Genomic DNA, 15,324 nt, shown 5'->3' on the forward strand with positions numbered 1-15,324 from the left:
CTCGCCAGGCCCCATCCCCCTCCCTCACTCCCATCCCGGCTCCCCACGGCTGGAGGGCCTGGTGACAGCTCCCATCCATCACTTGGCCCTATTTTTAGGAGGTGATAACCCAGCTGTGAAAATTCACTCCATGCACATCCCTTCCACGCGAGGGAGTCTTAGCCCCAAGCCGGGGAGATGAGTGTGGGCGGGAGTAGGAGAAGGGGAAGGGTGTTGGAGGGGAGGTTAGAGAGGAGACCCTCTGGCTGGTTTGTGGTTTGTGGCTTGCAGCAGGCACCTAGCAGAGCGCACGGGGGAGTTCTGTCCAGCTGTAGGGATACGACTGGGGGATGCTGGGCTTGTGATCACTGGCCTGGCTTCCTGGAGCAACCCACAGAGCATGAGGGCTCTCTTAGGTCCAGAGCCTGGGTCCTCTCTTAGCTTTCTCAATAACAAGGCCCTGCCTGCTCTGGACCTCAGTTTCCCCATCTGTAAAGTGCTCTGTAATCTCATATTACAGCCTGGCTCTAACCCCCTGGGGTCCTTTCTGTCTCTTCTTTGTAGGGCTGGCAGATAAAATATAGGAACCCACTTGCATGCATGCATGCTAAGTCACTTCAGTCGTGTCCAACTCTGTGCGACCCCACGGACAGCAGCCCACCAGGCTCCCCTGCCCACGGGATCCTCCAGGCAAGAATACTGTAGTGGGTTGCCATTTCCTTCTCCATCGGAACCCACTTAAATGTGTGTTAATACTTCAGATGAGACTGGGCACATTCAGAGTGGTATGGCTGTAGACTTAAATGTGTCTTTTCAGACAAACAACCAATACTTTTTTTTTTTGGTATAAATAAGCCCCAAATATCACCTCGGGTGTACTTAATACTACAAAAGTTATTGGTTATTTCTCTGAAATTGAAATTTAATTGATCATCTGGTGTTTTTATTTGCTAAATCTAAACTCTCTGTCCTTTTATCAAATCTCTCTCCACCCCTCCACCGGAGCCAGTCTGGCTGCTAAAGGGGAGTGAGTGATCAGTAGGTATTTGTTCCATCCTGGCTGCACTGCCCCCTGCTCCTGCCCCCTCTCACCGAGGGGGCAGCTGTCACACCGTCCGCTCTGGTGCCCTAAACTAGCCAAGTCATCCCAGGGTTTGCTGGGAGCAGACCTCCAGCTCCTGAAGACAGACAGGGAGGGCCCATGTTTTCCAAGCCGCATGACCTTGGATGATTTCACCTACCCCCCGTGCCTCAGTTTCCTCCTCTGGAAAATGGGGATAATAGTGTCCACCACATAAGGATGGTGTGAGGATTAAGTGAGCTGACGCTGAACTGAGGGCTTAAGGCAGTGACATCAAAGTTGGCCATCTCTAGATCATAAGTGCCTGCACAGAGGACATTTATTCATTCATCCAGAAGATAAGGAGGGCCTGTGACATGCCAGGCACTGCTCTGGGCACTGGTCACAGATCAGGGATCAGCACGAGGCTGCTCCGGGCACCCGGGAGCCTCCAGACCTGTCCTGCGCTCAGGGCTGCTGAACCAGGGTGCAGTGAAGGGGGTCTCTGACCCAGGAGGTTCCTCAGGGGGGTGCCTGATGAGGGGTCAGAGGGCCTTGCTTGGGAAGGAGAAACCTGCAGGGTGATATGAAGGGGGGTGGGGAGCATGGGGCACAGCTCAGCTGAGCAAAGGCAGGGGAAGGGGTGAGGGAGGTGGGGTGGGGAGAGCTGGGAAGATCACTGGGTCACCAGGACCCCAGGGCCAGGCAGGCGACTGGCAGGTAAGACTGGGTTTTAGAGAGATGCCTATGGTTCCGTAGTGATGGGGGGGCAGGGACCAGTGAGGAGGCAGCAGAAAAGAGTGAGAACAATGTGGAGTGGGCCCCCTGGCGGTTGCCTCCAGCTTCTGTCCACCCACGGCCAGGTTCAGGGTCTCCCTCCACCTCCTCAGGAAAAGTGTACATTATCACTTCAAATGATGAGGGAGCAAGACAAGAATCCAGCCACCGAGGGCAGGGTCAGCAGGGCCAGGTAATCTGTCCGCCTCTGCCTGAGCCTTGGTTTGAGCCACCGGTATGCGGCTCTGCCACCTACCAGCTGGGTGGCTTTGAACAAGTTACTTAGCCTCTCTGAGCCTCAATTTCCCCATCTGTAAAATGGGAATAACAGTGGATTGTGATAAGGATCCAAAGAAGTTATGTGTTTAAAGTGCCAGGCTTGGGACTTCCCTGGCCAGTCCAGTGGTTAAAACTCCTCACTTCCACTGCAGGGAGCATGGGTTCAATCCCTGGTCTTCGAACTAGGATACCACATGCCATGCAGTGTGGCCCAAAAAAAGGTGCTCTTTTAAAAACAAGGAAGGACTTCCCTAGTGGTCCAGTGGCTGAGAATCCCCCTGCCAATGCAGGAGACACAGGTTCAATCGCTGGTCCAGGAAGATTCCACGTGCCACGGGGCAACTAAGCCCGTGTGCCACAACTCCTGAGCCCATGCTCCCTAGAGCCCGTGCTCTGCAACAAGAGAAGCCACCGCAATGAGAAGCCCGCACACGGCAACTGGAGAGTAGCCCCCGATCACCGCAACTAGAGAAAGCTCGAATGCAGCAGTGAAGGCCCAGTTCAGCCAAAAATTTAAATAAATAAATAAAGTTGGGGGCTTTATTTGTTTTGTTTTGTTTTGTTTTTTAAGTTGGGGGCTTAAAACCCCAACTTAACTGAACCGGGGAGTGGTTCAGACCTAGAAGGGGCTCTCGCAGGCAGGGAAGTTCTATCCAGTTGGGGTGATGAGGGGTCATCCGGAGAGCCAAGTGGGTCCCAGCCTGTCTAGATGGGGCCGAGGCTTCCTGGGGAGAGTCCTCATAAGCCACCTGCAGGGTCAGCCATGTCGCCTATCTTCTCTGAGTAGGAGAGGCCCAGGGGCCATAGCAGAGACCAGCCTCCTTGAGGCTGACATGCCCCGGTCCCCACACCCTCCAGTCCTGCAGGTGACGGGGTAGGGTCTTGGATCCCTGACCTCCCTTTTCAGCTCTGGGGAAGTCAGGAGGGAACAACCCTCCTGGGCCCAGAGTGGCATCTCCTCGACCAAGCAGGAGACTCCCAGATGGAAAGAACGTGCTCAGGTCAGAGATGACAGGGGCACTCAGAGCCTTTCCCAGTCCCCAAGCTCCAGGAACGTGGAGATCTGATAATCTGCTCGCTGTGAATGAGGGCCACCAGGGAAGCAACTCAGAGGCCCACAGGGCTGACTAATGGGGTCTGGCTCCCGGGAAAAGGGGGGTCTGACTATCCAGAGGGCTTCCCAGGTGGCGCTAGTGGTGAACGACCCCCCTGCCAACGCAGGACACTCGAGAGATGCGGGTTGGGTCCCTCGGTCGGGAAGATCCCCTGCAGTAGGAAATGGCAACCCACTCCAGTATTCTTGCCTGGAAAATTCCATGGACAGAGGAGCCTAGCGGGCTACAGTCCATGGACTATCTGGACACACAGGAAGGTGTGGGCCCTCCCTTAAGGAGAGCCTGGTTCAGTGATGGGAGGAGCGCTACAGAGGAGGGCATGCAGAGAGGGAGGTCAAGGACACAGAGAGGCATTGCTCGTCCACGCTGTATTTGCTGCGTGACCTTGAGCCAGAAATTCAACCTCTCTGAGCTCATTTCCTCCTCTGTAATATGCAGACAAGTCCTCCCTCTCAGGGTTGGTCCTAGATCTTGTGGGATCCAGGGTGAGGGCACCTACTAGGGCTCAGTACAGAAACCTGTGATTACAGACCTCAGAGGTGAGAGGGCAGGGGTCAGGAAAGTTCTCCCAGAGCTGGGGCTTTGAAGGATGCATAGGAGTTCAGGGAGTAGAAAATGTGAGGGAACTTCCCATATAAGCCTTACCCCTGCCCCAGTAGAGAGAAGAGAGAACCGCACAAATAGGCTTCAAGGGCCTTGGGGAAACCCTTCCTTTCTCTGTGCCTCAGTTTCCCCATCATAAAGGGAGACCATTGCCGTGCACCAGCCTCAAGTCTCCTTGTGACATTCCAGGCGACATTCCTTGGGGGAAGGCAGGACTAGGGTAAGGAGGGGGCAGCCCCACAACCTCCCTCTTGACCGGCTAGGCTGACAGGTGGCCTGTGGTGCGGACGTCCTGGGGGTGGGTTGGCAAGGTACCTCCCCCTCTTCCCGTGCCTGGACCTCCCAAGGCACCCCCAAAGGCCAGGGCCCCAGCCCCCCTCCCCCGCACTGTCAGTCCAGCCAGGGCTCCAACCCCACAGCCTGGCTCTGGCCCCTGCAAAGTTCCAGGGACGCTAGAGGCTGGTTTCTCCGTGGGAAGCTGCAGTGTTTACCCTGCAGAGGCCCAGCTTTTACTCCCTGAGGAGTGTGTTTAGGAAGCGAGAACCCACACACACACACTCACACACCATCTGACGCGCCAGACCACACAGGCTCCCCGCCCAGCCGCAGCTGTGCAGCCCCAGCGCCTCTATGAGCTGCGCCCACTGAACCAGGGCCAGAGCTGGGCGGCCGGGGCTCGGCAGGAACTGGCACTGATTCTGAATTAATAAGTTAACAAGGGCCACACGTGACCTCAGTCAGTCCTTCCCCAAGCCTCTCAGCTTCATTCTGTCCATCTTACAGATGCCCAAACTGAGGCTCTGGGTGGCTAGGTAACCTGGCCAGAGCCAAAGCCGAAAAGTGGCAAGTGGGGTTCAGAGGCAGACCTGTGCGACCTGGGGTCGGTGTTGGCTGCCTCAGAAAGGAGCCACGATAGGTGTGGGGCAGCAGGGGTCTACAGAGACCACAGAACAATGGCTTGGGGACAGCACGTTGGTTACAACCAGACACCATGTATCCAGCATCAGGCAGCCCTGGGGGTCTGAGCCTGGGGCCCCATGGCCCTCAGAACCTTGCAGTGGGGGAGGGATTCTGGGGGTGTCTCGAGGGGGAGTCTCTGGCCCCCTTCCCTGGCTCCTTGCATCCTTTGAACCATCAGCACCCTCTTGGCCTGCCAGCTTCACCTTGGCTGATCACCGGTGGGGCTCTATGCTTCCCTCTCCTGTGTTTAGTCGCTCAGTCGTGTCTGACTAAGCGACCCCATGGACTGCAGCCCACCAGGCTCCTCTGTCCATGGGAATTCTCCAGGAAAGAATACTGGAGTGGGTTGCCATGGGAATCTTCGCAACCCAGCGATTGAACCCAGGTCTCCCCTAGTTCAGGCAGATTCTTTACCATCTGAGCCATCAGGGAGCCCCACCCCTGGGCCACAGGACCCCACATAAAATGGGACAGTTGGAGCAGATCAGGGGTCTTTACTCTCAGGGGGCTCACCTTGAGAATCTGATCCTGTTCCTGGAATAGGAACCCTCTCCCTGAGATATTCAGGTTTACCAGGGAGTCTTGGAGTTCACAGACCTTCAAAAGATCAGGTGAGGGGCCCCTGGGCCACACGTGGAGTGAAACTGCAACAGGAAGCAAAGAAAGAAATCCCAGATTCGACGGGGAGCAGTTGCTCTTTCGAAATCTGAACTGATTTCATCCTCGGAACAACCGGATCGCCAGGGTGGGGGGTGGGGGGTTGCCCTTTATTACCCCACCTTAGGTTGTGCAGACTAAGGCACAGAGAGGTGAGGCAACGAGTCTAGGGCCACACAGCGGGAAGTGGCAGAGCCGGTATTTTAACCCAGCAGTCTGGGCATTTAACCGCTGGGCTTAATTTGCATGGTGGGTTCAGAATGTATGGTTTATCATTATGTTTCCTGACTTACAGAGATGCCACGTGTTATTTTTTGTGTTTATCTGATGTTATGTAATTATTTTAATTAAAAACAAAAGAGCTGGATCAGCTGACCTCCTAATTTTAGCTTCTGGGATCCCTGCACTTTTGACTTCGGAAGCCTCCTCCCGGTGCCGCCCCTAAACGTCTGCGGTCCGAGGCCTGCCTCCCGGTGCCCCGCCCAGCGCGGGGCAGGACCGCCCCTCCTCGCCGGCGCCCCGGCCCCGCCCCCCGGCCTCTAGGCCGCCGCCCTGCCCACTTTTCTGGCTGCGGGCGGGGTAGGGCCGCGCGGGTTACGAGTTCCGCAGTCGATTCGGGCGCACATCATCTTGTCTGCCGGGAGGATTTAGTGCGCGGTCGGTCAATAGTGCGTTTGTTTTGTTATCGACCTGCCGGCACAGCGCAGGAGCCGGCTCGTCCCCCTCGGCCGCTCAGGCCTCTCGGAGCCTGGAGCTGGAAGCGCCACTGGGAGGGTTGAGGGGCTCCTTGTGGCGCCCTCCCAGGCCTCCCACCACTCCCAAACCCCTGTGTTCAGCCTGCCCTGGTGAGTCCCGACTCAGGGCCTCCCACAGGCCCAGTCTCCTGCCTCGCCTGACCCTTGGGTCTCCTGCTGGACAAACGGCACCGGTCCCGTGGAGACGCCCCCCACCCCCAACCACTTCGGAGATGGGGAAGCCGAGGTCCAGAGAGGTGCCATGGGAGGAGCAGAAGCTGCCAGGAACAGGTGCCCCGGGTCTGGGGAAGGCCCCGGGTTGGACCCAGCCCAGTTGGCAAAGGGACTCTGTTCTTGGCCTCAGCCTGGCCCTGGCCGTACCGGGTTACAGGGAAAGGTAGACACTGGGTCTGCGGCCGTAACCTTCACTCATGCGTTCATTCAGTACTTATTGCCAGACAGCTGCTCTGTGGTGGGTAGAAATTGAGAGCTGGTGCTAATAGAGGGGTGTAGAGGAGTGGGGTTCCCTGGTAGCTCAGACGGTAAAGAGTCTGCCTGCAGTGCAGGAGACCCGGGTCCGATCCCTGGGTGGGGAAGATCCCCTGGAGAAGGGAATGGCAATCTGCTCCAGTAGTCTTGCCTGGAGAATCCCATGGACGGAGGAGCCTGGCAGGTTACAGTCCATGGGGTAGTAAAGAGTCTGACACGACTGAGCTACTTCACTTTCACTTTCACTATCACTCTCATGGGTGTGGGGGGGTCTGGGGGGCTGGAAGGCTGCTTTCAGCTAGGGGTGCCCTGGGAGCCTGGAAAGAGTTTTCTGAGGGACCTCTGAAGGATGAGTAGAACTTTTTGACAAAGGCAGAAAGCCACCCCAGGCGGAGGGCCCCCGCAGGGCAAAAGCCTGGAGTCCCACACGGGAGCTCAGGGAGAACCCAGGGCCGACTGTGGCCAGCACAGGAAACGGGAAGGTTTGACGAAGTGCATGCACTGCTCTTGGCAGCAGTGACTACAGGCCGCTCTCCTCAGCGCACGGAGGAGCACAGCCCCTCAAGGACGCTGACCCCAGCATCCCCCTCCCCAACAGTGTCCCAGACGGGCGGCCCCCACCCCCGACTCCTCCTCCCCGTCTCCCCCCCAAAATGTCAAAGAGCAAAAAAAAAACTATTATTGTTCACGCCTCATCTCCCACCAAAGTTATTAAATTTCATTCTACGAACAAATAAATCCATTTTTATTGCAGCGGGAGGAGCGGGCAGCGGTTTGCTGTTTGACATTTTTTATTTTTCAAAGTCCTGTTAAATCTGCCCCGATCAGGTGGGCGGCCCCGTGGCCCCAGCATGCCAAGTTAGTTTTGGTGTTTCCTTCCTCACTGCGGCAGCGCAGACCTTCCCCCGAGCAGTCGGCGGGTCGGATCCTGCCCAGACCTGCCACTGGCCCTCAGGTGACCCTCCATTCACCTGCATGCAGGATGGGGAAGCTTCCGGAAGCCTCTTATGTGTCTGGCATTTTATAGTTTTTCAGACACTTCCCACGCATTTCCTCCCCACGCCTAGCCCAGCCATTTCACAGGAGAGGAAACCCCAGCTCAGAAAGGCTCTGGGGCTTGCCCAAGGCCAGGAGAATCCTAGCCCTCCGATGCAGCTCTGTGGGTCTCAGTCACCTCACAGTACAGCAGGAATTCAGTTCCCATCTCTGTCACCCACCAGCTGTATGACCCTGACCACACGAACTGGCGGGCGTCTCAGTTGCCACGTGTGTAGAAGGGATATTATAATAATAGCATCTTCTCCCTAAGGCCACCGTGAGGACTGAGATGCCGGGAGCCCTTAGCAGAGAGCTTGGTACCTGCCAACGCCTCTGCCCCAGCCCCCCAGCTTCCAACAGGTCTCCCCTCAACCACTCTGCTCCCCTGCAAAAGGACCTGGATCCTGCGCCAGAGGAGGGTGGGGGTCAGGGGAGCACGTTCCTTCATTGCTGAGGTCTGGGATGGGCGCCCAAGATAAATCCTCGTCATGTCTATTTTTTCTCCCGAAACCATTTGCTAAAGACTTAATGACTGTCAATAAGTTGCTTGTTGCATCGGCAGCACCATGAGTTCGCAGGGGTTCATGGTGAAGCATTGAGGGGACCGGCTGCCCAGACCAGGCTCAGGGGTGCCACCGTGCCCCCTCCCACGTGGGCGCCCTGCTCTGCACGTGTCTCTACAGGGAGGGGACTGCCTCCTGCTGCCCAGGTCGGGGGTCCAGCCACTGCAGCCCCACCCCGCACACTGGCCCCACATCTGGGAGGGCTACTTGTGAGGGGGTGACGACCCCCACCTCCCCACCCAGGCTTCCAGGGGCTGTGCTCACGTAAGACCCACCCCCTCCTGGAGCGGACCAGGGAGGCCGCCCACCCCACCAGGCACAGACAGCGGACAGGCTGCACCTTGGCCAGGCCTGGCAGCGCCTGCCCCTCCTGGTTCAGAGCTGTGATGGGCTGTGATTCCAGGTGAAGACATCCACCGCACCCCCTAGCTCGCGGGCGCGCGTGCACACACACACACACACACACACACACCCCCAGTGCTTTACTGCTCTCCCTGCCTCCCTCTTCTGCCCCTCCTCCGGCTGGGGGAGCGGGTCGCCTGCATTCTCACGCTCGCCCTGCCGCTGTTCCCTGGGGATTCCGCCTTCTCTTCTCTCCCAGATTGATTAGCTGGTGGCACTATCAAGAAAGGCAGCTCCAGATAAGGTTCCCAAGGCTGCCTGTCGGCACCTGGGGCCGCTCCAACCTGGAGAAAAGAGGGGGTTACCATCTCCCGCCAAGTCCCCTACAGTTCTGAGCACCTCTGGCTAAGCCCAGAGGCTGGCCCTGGCCAGGCTGGGAGGGCTGCTTGGGGGCATAGGCCCACAGTGGAGGAGAGCGTGCCCATCATGGGGTGCGGCCCACACCTGAGCACCAGGCTGGCAGCTAGCCCAGCCCCAGCTCCTCCACCCTCAGCAGGGAATGAAACAGAGACACAGCCAGAGAAGTGAAACCAGGACCCTCCATGCTGGCTGGAAGAGATGAAGGCAAAAGCCCTTCAGCATGCAGAGCCCTTCCTGTTTCTGCCTGTGCCTCCCTGGCCTCAGTTTACTTGTCAGTCGAATGGGAACGCTGGCCTTGCAGGCTTTGCAGGGTGATCTGAGACTCACTCAGCAGGAAATACATGTGACAGTGATAACAGCCTCCATCATCATCCCAGGCTCCACGCTGCACCAGGCCTTACATGCCCAATATCCCTTAGTTCCTGATGCCAGCTGGCAGCACAGGTGTGATGGACACCTCCGTTTTGAAAGGTTGGGGCATGATGAAAGCTGGCCCAGCGGCAGGGAGCGAACCAGACAGGGTATCTGCAGGGCTGGTAGGTCTAAGTGTCCCCCAAGGTGGAAGGGTGGGCCTGGCAGGATGCTGGGTGTGGCTGGGGCCACCTCGCCCCCAGCTCCCCAACGCCTGGCACAGAAGGGGTTTCTGGCACTGCCCGGAGGCGCCATGTCACCTGAACAGAAGGCAGGGCCCCTGCCAACACTCCCCTTGCATGACTCCTGCCAATTCAAACGCTGTATCTCAACACCATTAATTTACATTTTGATTCGACTTTCTTAATTTTACTCTAACTTCACACAACTCTGGTTTGAGAATCATTTTAATGTATTTATCTGTGAGGCAATTTGTTAAATAACCCCCAAGACTCGGTGGTTTTCCGTTCTGAGCTTTTATTGCCAGGCTGTTTTAAATTAAATTAGTTGTCAGGGTCCCTGAGTGCATTGTAACGGGAATGAGTTCACTGCCAGCCCACTCGTAAAAGTCGAGTGAATGCAGGCTATATGGACGGGAGCAGGAAGTGGGCCGCTCAGCTCCTCCGGGACCCCTCAGTGCCCATTTTGGGGGTGCAGGGGGTGGTAGCCACCCACAGTCTACAAAGCAAACAGCTCTGGTGTGTGTGCACGTGTCCGGCTCTGCAACCCTACATACGGCAGTCCGCAGGCTCCTCTGTCCATGGGACTCTCCAGGCAAGAATACTGGAGTGGGTTGCCATGCCCTCCTCCAGGGGATCTTCCCAACCCAGGGATCAAACTGGTGTCTCTTCCATCTCTTGCTTTGGTAGGCGGGTTCTTTACCACTAGTGCCACCTGGGAAGCCCAACATCTCTGGAGCCACCCCCAATTCCCAGGTGGGGCCATGCCTGCCTGCCAGGCCCCCAAGGGCCGCCTGAGTCCGATGCTGCAGACTGGGGCAGCTCCTTTCCTGGGCTTGTGCTGGGGACACCAGGTGATGTGTGTGCAAGAGCCACCAGCCATCACCCCCTGCGGGCAGCAGGGAGCCAGAGCCTGGTCTCTGCTTTGGGTCCCCAGCCCCAGGGAGAACTGTTGGCAACTTGGGGGGTAGCTGAAGTCTGCTCTCCCTTGTTCTGTTGTCTGAGCTGGCGTCTGTGCTGGCTGTCACCTGGGCCGGGGGCATGATTTGTGAGCCGAAAGGCACAGGTATTGAATCTATATTTCATTTTCACATCAGTAGCTGCTATTTGCCTGATAATGGACTCCCCCTCACCACTCTCCAGGGGAGACCGAGCAGCGGGGAGGAGGCCCAGTGTTCTGTTGACGAAGCTGCTGTGCCCATTGGGCCGGCGGGTGCCCATCAGGCCGGCGGGTGCCCAGCAAGGCTCTCCCCGCCCATGTCCTAGCCCTGCCTGCCCCTACAGGTGGGCGCCCTGGCTTCCCACCCACCACCATCCAGCCTGCCTTACCCCCAGCTGCATTCAGCCAAGCCAGTCCCAGCTCAGGAGGAAACAAGACTCAGATTCTGCCCTTTAACCAGCTGGGAAGCTGCTAGCTCCTGGCAAATGGACCAGGACACTGGTCACTGGGAGTCACTGGACTCCCCACTGGTCTCCCCAGGGTCCGCCCAGCATGGGGGAGGGGCTGGGATTTTGGTGACGCTCCGGCCCCTCCTTAGCAGTGCCTGGCAGGGATGGACACAGCAGGGTCCTGTGCACAGGAGAGCAGTGCCCCTGGTGATCAGTGTGGGCACTGCCGCCGGATGCCTGGGTCTGAATCCCGGCTCTGCTGCTCTCCAGCTGAGTGATCTCAGGCTGTCTGCTTTCCAGGCAAGCAGCCCTTCTGTAAGATGCGTCCTCAGAGGAGCCTTGTGAGGATGAAGTGGCTCCAAGTGTGCAGAAGCACCTGGAAGCAGTCTGCCTCCCCATGCTCTCACGCTTCCTAGAGGCAGACATGTCCCCAGGAGAGTAGCTCTTTAAATACACCTTTAGAGCCACTTGGCAAACTCCTATTCATCCATCAGTGCCCCCTCAGAGGTCACCTCCTCTGGGAAGCCTTCCTGAGGCAGGATGAGTAGTGCTCTCGTAGTGCTGCAGTGAACCTTACTACATCCTCTCCCACCAGCTGGTTGTGCACCCAGCGTCGGTGGAATCTTTTTCATCTTTTAAACCTTCTCTAACTCGGGACACAGAGAAGGCAATGGCACCCACTCCAGTACTCTTGCCTGGAAAATCCCACGGATGGAGGAGCCTGGTAGGCTGCAGTCCATGAGGGCGCTAAGAGTCAGACATGACTGAGCGACTTCACTTTCACTTTCATGCATTGGAGGAGGAAATGGCACCCCACTCCAGTATTCTTGCCTGGAGAATCCCAGGGACAGGGGAGCCTGGCGGGCTGCCATCTATGGGGTTGCACAATCGGACAGGACTGAAGAGACTTAGCCGCAGCAGCAACTCAAGACAAGCACACACTCTGCCACATTCACCACGGCCTTCATAAATGTTGGGTTTGGGAGGGGAGGAAGGAGAGGAGGGAAAGCTTAAAAGGCAGATCTGACCACGTCAGTCCCTGCTTACAGCCCTCCAAGCCCCCGGCCACCTCTGAGCAAAGCTCAGCCTCCTGCACGTGGCCTGCCACCACCCTGCCCCAGCCCACTGCCCTCTGCCTCACCGCTCACGCTCAGCGTTCCCCCAACTCTTGACCTCTGCCCCTTCACCACTGAGCCTCTCCTACCCTGGCCCTTCTCCTGAAATGCTGTCCTGCAGCCCTTTCCTCGGCCAGCACCACCGCCGCACCTCCAGATCCACGTCTAGCCCACTTCTGCTCTGGAAAGCCTTTCCGAGCCCCACGCCGGGCGCCTGTTACGGTTTCCTTCGTGACAGTCCATGTCCCCAGCACCGTCACTGCCCCATGTCTGGCCTGTCCCCCCACTAGACTGCACTGGGCAGGGGGGAGGACAGGACCCGAATCCATCTCAGGGACCACGGTGTCCCTCCTGCCTGGCTGGCGTGTCCTGGGTGGGCTCTGGAGGCACTCGGTGATTGAAGGAAAGGAAGGAAGGAATGAACACATGATTGATTAGGGTCTCAGTGAAACTCTGGGCTCCTGGCCATGAGTGCCCCGGGTGTTGTCTGGCAGCCCCCTCTCCGCCAGCCTTCTCTGGGAATGGGTGTCAGGCCTCGCTGCCTTACGGCGAGGCAGGGGAGAGGGGAGCGGGGAGCTGAGTGCTCTCTACTCTGGACTGTTCCATGTCTGGCCAGAGGCCGCACCCTCTGCCCCTGCTCTTGACGCTGTCGGGACGCACTCTGGGTTTTCACGGGGCTGGAGAGGAGACGCCACAACCAGCCAGCAGGTCTCGTGTGTGTCACGCACACACACACACCCGGCCCACAGGCCCAGCCAGGGCAGGCCTGAGGCCGGAGGGCTCTGGCAACTTGGCCAAGAGAAAACAAGAGACCGCTTGTTCCAGTTGCAGAAGGCCAAAGTTAAGGAGTCAGGCCCCTGGGGCCCCGGCCCCACTGTGGACACGGATTAGCCTCCCAGGCCCCATGCCCCCTCCCTGTGGAGCCAGAGGCACTGGACACATCTACCCAGAACAAGCAGACCCTCCCTGAGTGAGACACCTACCCCTGGCACCCGCAGGGCTGCACACGGAGCTGGCATCGCTTGCTTGCTTGCTTTGTGTCCCCCAAGCCCAGGCTGTGCAGTTTGGGAATTTCCCCCCCCACTTTGCTGATGTTTTATTCATGTAAACCCAGCCTGCATCTGTCCTCAGAAGACAAGAGAGAAGATGCAGGACAGAGGGGCTCAGAGAGACTGAGGGGCTCGGAGGGGGCACCTCAGGTATGTGTGGGTGTCCCTGTTCAAAGCCAGATAACCTACAAAGATCCAGCGAGATGCGCTCTCTCCCCACGGCCGCCTGACAACAAGGGGCGCCGTCACTGGGATGCGATTCATTGTCACCTCTTCGTCTATCACCGGTTCCTTTTCAAACCTCTCCACAGCTCACTGGGGAGGGCCCGGCTCGTCCCCTGCCCTCTGCCACCCTCTCTGGGGCCAGGGAGGAAGCGGGAGGCTTTGTCTGTGCTAATTGCATTGTTAGACCGAAGGTGCTTATGCTCGGCTGTCTAATTTGGGGCCTTTATTAAACATGATTGCTGGCTGACAGGCAGGCGAGAGAACCAGCCTCGCTGCCCGTGTAGGGGGAGCCGGATTCAGCACACGGCGAGGCCTGTCCCTGCTACCCACCACTTCCCGCCCCCTCCGGCACACAGACCCATGTCACCCACCCCTCACTCATGTCCAGGGGGTTTTATTCCCACAAGGGTTTCAGCAAGCAGAGGGGAAAGAGCTGCTGGGAGGGTCACTGGCCAGTAATGGGGGCTTCTTGGGGGCCTGGAGACTGACTGCCCTCCTCTCATGCCTTGATGAACTCCTGTTGATCCTTCAGGAAGAAGCAGAACGTCCCCTCCCCTGCGAGTCTTCCTCCTCTCCTTCCTTCATTCCTTGGGCTGCCCTGACATCTGCTATAGATGCGGGGTGTTTTTAGTTGACGCATGAGTGGCACTTCCGAAGAACAGGCAGTCTTCCAGGTGTTTATAACTGTTAACTCCCGCGGGCAATATTAACCCTAGGAGGAACACTCTCCACACTGCTCCGGTGAGGAACCTGACGCACAGTGCGGTTCCGCGACCAGCCCCAGGGCACACAGAGCCTGCGTCCGCCCCGCTCCTGCGTCTGTGCCCTCGACCACTCAGCCGTGGCCTTTCCATTGCCCACACTGCACTGAAAGGCTCCATTCGGAAGGAGACTGCACCACAGCGACTGAGCTCCTGAGCCCTCCCACCAGCTTAACCTCGTCAGCGCGAGGAGGGAGGGCAGGAGGTGGGGCCTTGTCCCCTTGCGGCTGGGGTGTCCATGTGCAAGTCTCATGGAATGACAGCTTGTCATTGTGGCTCCACCCCCACCCCCCACCCCACGCCTGGAACCGAGCCTGCACGGGGTGGGTGTTCAGGACGTGCTGACCGAGTTGTTTCAAGAACCTCACTCTCACCCCAGTGTGGGTGTCAGCATGCAGGAGGAGGCTGGGCCGAACTGGCTGGAACCTGTGACATTTCCCTCAGCCTCGTAGGTGGTGGGATGTGCCCTGTCCACATCCAGGTGGTCCCAGGGTGTGGGCGGAGGACTTGGCAGATAGGAGACCTGGGATTCGAGATAAGCCCAGTCCAAGTCGGCCCACAAACTTGGCTCATCACTTGTTCCGTGATTGAGCGCCTACTGCATGCCAGGCACTGTGCAGGGTGCAGGGGGCTGCTTGGAGAAGCAAGGGGAAGGCGCAGCCTTCATAGGGTGGCGGGACCAGGCGCTTGTGTAGGAAGACGACTGCATGCCCAGCCGGAGGAGTGAAGAGGAGAGACCCCTGTCTAGGGAAGTTGGAGAAGGCTTTACTTAAGAGGGGGCCTTTGAGCAAGGCCAGGCAGTCATCCAGGTAGAGAAGGGGCCAAGGCATGCCACGCAGAGGCTTGGACAGAGTCTCAGAGGCATGAGCAAGGCAGTATTTGGAAAGTTAGCCAACAGAAGGAATGGAAAGGATGGGTGATGGGGTGGCCAGGTACCTGGGTGTGTTGGTTACTCCTTTGAAAAGTAAACTGGACTTGATATTCCACTAAGGGATGCTTGTAAAAGTGCCCCGGCTGCCTAAACTGGGGCCTAGAAAGATGTTTTAAAATGCAGATTATCCCACCCACAGATAATTCAATCCTGCAAATTGGCCGGGGGCGGGGGGGGGGAGGGGAGGGGGGGCAACACCCAGGACCATGCATTTCGAACAAGGCCCTGGCTACGGTGTTAGAGGCAGA

General features: G+C 58.0%; 1 protein-coding gene across 4 annotated transcripts in view; it reads left to right on the plus strand.

The window, feature by feature from the left end:
• Positions 1–15,324, plus strand: part of MACROD1 (mono-ADP ribosylhydrolase 1) — a 154,038-nt gene that overhangs the window by 79,931 nt on the left and 58,783 nt on the right. The window lies entirely within an intron of this gene.

Source organism: Bos grunniens, chromosome 29 (genome assembly GCF_055505025.1).
Source record: "Bos grunniens cultivar Pamir isolate PY7600 chromosome 29, Bosgru_T2T1.0, whole genome shotgun sequence".
NCBI lineage: Eukaryota > Metazoa > Chordata > Mammalia > Artiodactyla > Bovidae > Bos > Bos grunniens.